The 8,296-nt window shown below is 41.7% G+C and overlaps 1 protein-coding gene across 4 annotated transcripts in view; it reads left to right on the top strand.

Moving 5' to 3' along the window:
* The first annotated feature begins 4,761 nt into the window (after nt 1-4,761).
* The window catches only part of LOC117419815 (proto-oncogene tyrosine-protein kinase Src-like), an 87,736-nt gene continuing 84,201 nt past the window's right edge, over nt 4,762-8,296 (top strand). For 2 of the 4 annotated variants that reach the window (XM_034905464.2, XM_034905462.2), the window contains exon 1: nt 4,763-5,265. The gene's annotated coding sequence lies outside the window, so the exon portion shown is untranslated. Of the gene's footprint in view, nt 5,266-8,296 lie in introns of all 4 variants that reach the window. The other 2 variants (XM_058991226.1, XM_034905463.2) reach the window with 2 other exon arrangements.

The raw sequence follows: 8,296 nt of genomic DNA, 5'->3' as shown, positions 1-8,296 counted from the left end.
CACAGTGAAGACGATCGAGGACAAGAGAAAGATCTTTGTAGTGTTGAGCTTTGCTGGAGGAGTAGATGATGATGTCATCTATATATACGAAGCAACACTGTCCATTCAAATCACCAAGCACCTGCTGCATCAAGCGCTGGAAAGTCACAGCGGCATTCTTCAGCCCAAAGGGCATCACTTTAAAGTGATAGAGACCAAAAGGAGTAATAAATGCTGTCTTCTGAATGCTTTCCGGATCCATCGCCACCTGCCAATATCCTAATTTTAAGTCAAGAGTGCTGAACACGGAGACATCCTGGAGAGACTCCAAGATCTCATGAACTCGAGGCATTGGGAAGGCATCAAAATGGGTCTTGTTATTAAGTTGACGATAATCAACACAAAACCTATGTGATCCTCCACGTTTCTCCACCAAGACCACCGGAGAAGACCAGGCTGAAGAAGATGGTTCAATAATCCCATCCTTAATCATCTCTTCAAGATGTTGCTGGATGATGGAGCGCTTCAAGGGTGATACTCTGTAAGCCCGACTTCTCACTGGTACTTCATTGATTGTGTAAATGGAGTGTCGGGTGACAGTCGTCATTCCTAGGTGTGGGGAACAAACAGTTGGCCACTGGTCCAGAAGATGCTGCACCTCAGCAGGCTGTGAAGATAAAGATTTAGAATCTCTTCTCTGGACTTCACCAATTTCTTTCCCTTTGAATTCAGCAGGTTTTGTACTTGGCTTGCTTTGAATTGCAAAATACACATTCATCCTAGGGTCTCCCAGGTCTCCACCACACCAAGCTGATTCCCACTCAGATTTTTCTAAAAAGGGATAAAAATGATATTTATCTTGGCATTTCACTCCATACTGCCTGTGGGTAAAATCCAGCTGCGGCTGGACTTTCTCCATGAAATCTAGCCCTAAGACCAAAGGAAATGCCAGATATTGATTAGCCATGACAAAGATGTTTAATGACCAAACCCCCCCCATGAAACTTGAAAGTAACTGTCACTCTTCCCAGAGATCTGTAAGACTGTCCGTCAGCCAGTGTAAAAGCTAGCTCATCACATGGGATCAAATGTTCATTTAGTCTTTTAATCTTTCCCACATCTGGCTTTGCATCAAAGTGTAGGTACTACCAGTGTCGAATAGAGCTGGGCTCCGCTCTCCTCGCACTGTAATTTTCACCACTAAAAGGGAAAGGTGAGAATGACGTTCCTTTACCGGGTTAGGTCTTTTAACCTGAACCACACTGACCTCAGCGTTTCTTTTTGTGGGGGCTTTCATGGTCTTCTTTTCTCCAGTTTGTACATTGACCTTAGCCCAGTACTCTTTTATACTAGACAGGTCCCTCTCCACCATGGTTCCAACTCTGACCAGCTCAGCCACAGTTTTCACTGTCCCACGAAGACTCCCAGCGAGCTTAGGGTTGGCATTGTTTAAAATCCTCCTAACCAGACCGGGTTCCTCTATGTCTGGTCTCCAGCGCACACACAGCGCGCGGTAGTCATAAGCAAAATCATGTATACATTCAGCTGGCAAATGGACACGCTGTCTTAGTGGTCTTCAACCTCAGTGAAGTAGTCAGTTGGCAGGAAAGCTTTAAGAAAAGCAGGTTTAAATTGGACCCAGGTATGGATATGTTGTCACTCAGCAATCCACCAACTTTTAGCAGGTCCTTTTAAAACTGAAGACAAGGTAGCCATTTTTTCCAGCACTTCCATGGGTCTCAGTGCTAAAAACTCATCACATTGATCAAGGTAATTTACAGCATCTAAATTACCTTCACCTTCCCCAAATTCAGGAAAATTAATTTTAATGGGAAGTTCACTTGAAACTACAGCCCTGTCCACTTTGTGTCACCATGGGGGCCATAGACAAGCCTGCAAATGAGCCTTCAAAATCAGGACTGGGATCCAGACCAGGGACTGAAGATTGAAATCTTATTTTAGGCATACTAGTCTTTCTTGAAACTTTACTTAGCTCATTCTGCCATCGAATGTCCTGACGCTGGAAACAATCAAACACAGCCCTTTCTAAGGTGGAGGCGGTTGTGGAAACTAATGTTTCAAGCTCTTTATACATTTGATCAATATGTTTCCTCAAACTTTCCTCTCTGTTAATGCTACTTTGTTGAAAGGAAGTAAAATCTCTAAAGTCTCTAACTCTATAATGCGTTTATTTAGAACATCATTCATTTTTTCTAACTCAAATCGCATCACATATACATCATTATCATCATTCTCAACCTCCGCATCAATTTCAGGTTCACCCCCATATAAACCACTCAACAACTGGGTTACTTCATTTACAGTGGCTCTGCGTGTAACAAATGGATCAGCTGTGAAGTCTAGATCCACTAACATACCCCTACTACTGTCTTGATGACTTGTGATGCCTCCATTTTATAAAATTATGCTGGGATTCAAGTATACCGAACACAGGTGTGGTGGTAATTCCAATATGCCTTTTTAAGTTGTCCCTGTACGGGCCACCAATTCTGTAACGGTTTGAAACTAAAAGCTTCAGCCGACAGCAAATAAAACAAAAAAAACAAGGGTCCTCAATTAACAAATTTAATCCCATGCACACCAGTAAACTATACACAAGTGAATCGCAAATGATTTAAGACAAGCACACAAATAGTAGAGGGTAAGGCAACAAACAATTTTAAAGTCAGGCAAGGAAATAAAGATCTGAAACAGCCAATTACTAATATACTAAAAAAAACAACAACTTATAAATGCATAAGTTATATATATATATATATATATATATATATATAACAAAAGTTATCACACACATATCACTCATGCAAAACAATGTCCCGAACAAATCAAGTCCAAAAAATAATCCAAGTAATCCAACCAAGCAAAAAAGAAACAAATCCAAATCAAAAATGCAAAAAATTGAAAAAAAACCCAGAATGATCTCACCCGACTGTTTGTTTGTTTGTTTGTTTGTTGATGCTTATTCTGTAGTTCCAGTGGCAGTCCAACAGCAACAAGTTGTCCAAGAGATGCTCCAAGGTAGTATAGTTATTATTTAATATAATTTTCTTGTAAATAAAATCCTGAAAGCAAACTGGAACCCATTCAGTACCTGCACACAAACTACACCGCCATACACAAAATGGAGGAACCCAGAACACAAAACCTTCCTCCCTTCCCCCTCTACCTGTTTAAAAAAGAACAAAGGCTCATGGGAGTTCAGCCTTCTTAAAGGGGAATCCTTAATTAAATAGATACAATAATTAAGAAGTTACCTGGCCAGGCATTTTAACTAAAGGGAGTGTTTATTTAAACACTTGTGTGGCTAGGGCCACAATGCAAACTCCACACAGACAGTACCCTAGGCCGGATTCAAGCCTAGGAACCTGGCGCTGTGAGGCAGCAGCGCTAACCACTACGCCACCATGCCGCCCTCTTGTGTATTGAATCTTGTGATTGCATGGCATCAGAGAAGTGCCAATTAACCCTTTCAATATACAGGATGATGAACAGTCAAGCATTGTTTGCGGTAGTGATGAAGAGGATGAGGAGAAAGAGTAAGACGAAAAGGAATCCCTGGTGCTTTTATGGAGCAACAATAATGTGCCTCCTATGCACATTTATAATTAATATTATTCATATTCATATTCTTCTTCTTCTTCTTCTTTTTCTTATGCTGCAATAAATAACGTATTGTATAATAGACATTTCTCTGGAAGTCGTCATTAATATTCTGTTCAAGATAATTACAGGCTGATTGTAAAGGTATAATAGAAAAGAGTCACTCCAGCGTAACGGTACATTCAGAAAAAAAAAAATCTCAATAGCTGCTGAAAATGCTTTTCTGCTGAGGAAGCTTATGGCTGATACTGCTGAGAGACCTAAAGTGGGTACCTTTGAATGATACAATAATTTCTGTTAGAGCACTGATATCAATAATTATTCAAATATATCTTCTACCTTGAAAATATTGATGTGTGTATAAAAGGGGAGGCAAAAAAGATGTCCATAGTTGTATAACTTGCAAGGGTTTGAGATAATCAGAATTCTGCACCGCGGATTGACATTCTCATGAAATGTTATAAAAACCAGGCACATTAGGTAGAGATCAACTTTTTAGTAAAAAACTGACACACAATCTGAGGAATATGATGAAACTTCTTAAACACTTCAAGCTCAGGTGGAACACATTCTTCAGCCATTTGAACTCAAAAAGTCCAAAAACAGCTCAAAACATGACTCTGTGCCGTTGACCTCTGATAATGTCACATGATCATATTACCCCCCACTGGTTGAGCTTTTCAAGATTTAAAGCTGTTTTTTTAATTCAGATGATAAGACTATGTGTGTATAGCTATAACCGCAAGGTGTTTTTATTTTGTTTGTTTGTTTTTTAAACCGCTACAGCTCGTGTAGCTACTTCAGAAACGCCCCTTGAATCCGGACGATTTTGTTCTGGATCCAAACAGTACGAGGTATGGCTCTGGACCCAAATAAACCTGTTAAAATAAATCAAAACATACGGGTTCAGGTATGTGGAAACCAAATTGGTTTTTGAGACCCGAACTATATTCAAATAGTTCGGGTTTATTTGACCGTGGAAACAGTTTATTTTCTAAAGCCAATGTCTGTACGTTTTTAATTTCTGAAGCAGTGACTGGACACACAGCAGTTACTCTTGCTGTGATTTATAGCATTCTCGCGCTACCCATTTATAGCCGCCAAGCGGTGCTGTTGTGAAATTAAAATTCCACCCCCCTCTTATACTTCACTTGGCTTCATCCAATTCTCAACACATCTACGAAGGAAGGGCATACGCGGCAGCCCACTTTTCTGAGCCAGAAGCAAGTAACGCAAATCTTGTTGTAGTGCATTTCTACAGATCCCACCCCCTTTCAATCCGATCTCGCTCTCTGCCTCAAAGTCTGTTTTTCACCATGTATGCCGGGACTTCATAAGGACAGATCACGCTTAGTTTTACTGCTTAATCGGGCTGTTTATCAACACACTGGTGCAGTGCGTGGATTTTCCATATATTAATCACCGATTCTGGAAGTGGTGCGTGGACTACACAGCTTCCCCAGGCGGTCCCGCAGTGACCTCACTCCAGGCAGTATTTCAGCCCAGTCCCAGCACCGCATCCCGATGTAAATATAAGCAACATTTTACATCGTTTTGCTTTTATTCGAGAAACTCGCACGTGCATTTTTATTTAAATATCCTCATCGCACCAGCTAAGGTAGTAAGGATAGCCAGAGGTTGGAGACGCTGCGTTCAATTGAATAGGTAAGTGGTTTGATGTGTTTTCTCTAGTAATGGATACAGCATCGGGGCTTGGACCCTCTGGTACTAGCACTGAGGCGAACGCTATGCAGACATATATTGTGTGGGTTTGTTTTCTGACCAAAACATGGCACTTCTTCATTCGCTGTGTGTTTCGTTTATTTGTAACTATATCCTTAGTCATCCAGTGTTGTTTCTTAGAATCGTTGCTAGCGTGAAAATATACTAGGGTACCGCGCCTATTATACAGTGATTCACAGTCTGTCGTGCACACCGGGTATTGAATGCCAGTGCTCTAGGATCTCGTGTTGGGGTGTGATACAACTGATTAGGTTTCTTGCAAAAACCCTTTGACTGGCGCTACAGTATGTAGCTGTTCACATTTCAACCCTTTGACTGGTGCTACAGTATGTAGCGGTTCACATTTCAACCTGTTTTTAGCTAGTACTGTATTTGGTATTGCTATCTGGTATATAAGGCTGGCTCCAGTTTGAAGTACCTGGTTTGTTTGAAGTGTGCAGTTGTGAAAGAAAGCATGCTGTCGGAAGTGTTTTTTATTGTTATTATTTTAGAACATGATATCTAGTACTGAATTGGATTAAATACATCTTTCTTGGAGCATGGAACAGTCCACAGCCCTTAAATGACTTTTTTCTTGTTTAATAACCAACCAGCCCCTCCCCCATATTGACTGACCCGATTTCCTGATAGTAAGGCATGGGAACTTTCTTTAACCTCATGTAATACCAGATACCATCTTTTATAATGGAGCATATATGGGCCAAGTGTAGTGCAAGAGCTATTCCTAATCTGTTTAGCTTTCATTGAGAAATGCAGAGGTTCATGCAGTAAACTTTGAAAACAGCCTGTCTACTTCCAGCAGTAACTTTAGTACAAAACAACCTGATCGCGTTTACATATAAAGGTTGCTACATTTCTGCTGTGCAGACAATTCCTGTAACGAAAAGAAACATCCCATAAAGCACTATACAGTGTACGTTTGTTATACCAGCAGCTTTTCTTGTTGAAAGCAAAGAATTATTTTAATGTTTTTATGCAAAATTAAAAAAGCATATTTTAAACACATGCTTTTTTAGTTGCTCTTGCTTGGCAGTGTGCCTTTTCCATAATGAACCTCTCTAATATAATGTAACTCCTTTCTTTCTAGGTGTTGTGATTGTGTGTGTATTGTGGAAGGTAAAATGTTACTATTTTCAAGTATTATAAGAGAGTGTTTTCTTTCTGCTCCTAGTCAATGACAGAACCCTTTGAGTAAGTGCCTGAAGTGTAAAATTGTGTTGAAGTCATTGATTGGTTCTGGGCTCTGTTGCTCCAGGATTGATGATCATCGTAAAACTGCCGGCTTTGAGCTTGTCTGGAGAATCCTTTGTGCCGGGACTGAACAGTCAAATAATGTGACCTTCAGCCCTGACTGCCACCAATACACACCATGCTCTTTTTGGATACACACTTTCAAAGAATGGATATTCCTCATTGTAATTCCTGTTTGGGTGCCCTCTTCGTGGTAGAGGGGCCCAGCTGTGTGTGTGTGTTTGGGGGGTTCCGGTGTGATTCATCAGTTCAAACAGAGGGCTGCTTGTGTCCTCTGAGCTGGCTCCCTGCTCCTCACAGCCCCACTAGCAGGCGGGCTACAGCCTAGCCCAGCACTGGGAACTCAATTCTTCCTCTGTCTTGGCCCAGGACCTGCTTTTTAAAAGCCTTTGTGATCCAAGGGGCCCAGCTACAGTTGGAGCACTTTACAGACAAAAGGAAAGGCAGCCTGCAAGGGAATCTGTCCTCCCTGCTTCATTCCATGCTCGCCCTCGGGATTGACGCACAGCCAGTCTCTTCAGCCCCCATCACATCCAGATCACATCCCCGAGATTGACACACAGCCAGTCTCTTCAGCCCCATCGCATCCAGATCACATCCCCGGGATTGACACACAGCCAGTCTCTTCAGTCTCCATCACAATCAGATCACACGCCCGGGGTCTCTTCGGCCCTGTGGCCAAGTGGTTTGCAGTGCGCAGGCGTAGAGGTGATGTGATGCTCAAGTAATGACAAACAACAACGTTCACGTTGTAACGGTGGTTTACAACGGTGATGGGCAGCGGTGTGGAGTAGTGGTTAGGGCTCTGGACTCTTGACCGGAGGGTCGTGGGTTCAATCCCCGGAGGGGGACACTGCTGCTGTACTCTTGAGCAAGGTACTTCACCTAGATTGCTCCAGTAAAAACCCAGCTGTATAAATGGGTAATTGTATGGGTTAAAATAATGTGATATCTTGTAACAATTGTAAGTCGCCCTGGATAAGGGCATCTGCTAAGAAATAAATAAGAAGAAGAAGAAGACGAAGAAGAAGAAGAAGAATCCAAAGTCACTTGACAACTGTAAACAGTAATAACTGGCAATACACAGCGATGTGTAATGCTCAGAAAACCCCTCAGGTTGAGTCCTGAAATAATAATGTTTGTAAATACACACACAGGACACAGACACAGTCACAATTCTGTCACAAGTGCTTTTCAGTGCGAGTGGTGAAATCCATTTATTTTGTGAACAATGGTGCTGTGACGTCCAGGTTGGTGCTGGCCTTTAGCGACAGCTCCTGGTACGTGTTAGCCGTCAAACAAAACAAACGTTTACAATCAGCATGACAGAACAAACAAACACTAAACACTTCCGATAATTTCACAGTCCTTCAGCGGTTCGTCCGTAACCATAACAAAGGAGCAGTTCACTCGTCCACTTCCCCTTTTGTACCTTCAGCCACGCCCTCTTGGTTAGCGAGTGATGTTCCTGAACATCCAGATGTTTCTAATGTTGACTCAGAAATATCTTCATCTAGACAATGTGGGGAAGCTATAAAAAAGGCCAACAAGATGCTCGGATATATAGTAAAGAGTTTTGAACTTAAATCAAGGGAAGTAATGTTAAAACTTTACAATGCATTAGTAAGAGCTCATCTAGAATATTGTGTTCAGTTCTGGTCACCTCGCTACAAAAAGGATACTGCTGCTGTAGAAATAGTGC

Source organism: Acipenser ruthenus, chromosome 18 (assembly GCF_902713425.1).
Source record: "Acipenser ruthenus chromosome 18, fAciRut3.2 maternal haplotype, whole genome shotgun sequence".
In the NCBI taxonomy this organism is placed as follows: Eukaryota; Metazoa; Chordata; class Actinopteri; order Acipenseriformes; family Acipenseridae; genus Acipenser; species Acipenser ruthenus.
Note: the sequence above shows the minus strand (reverse complement) of the source record. Positions and strands in the feature narration are given on the sequence as shown.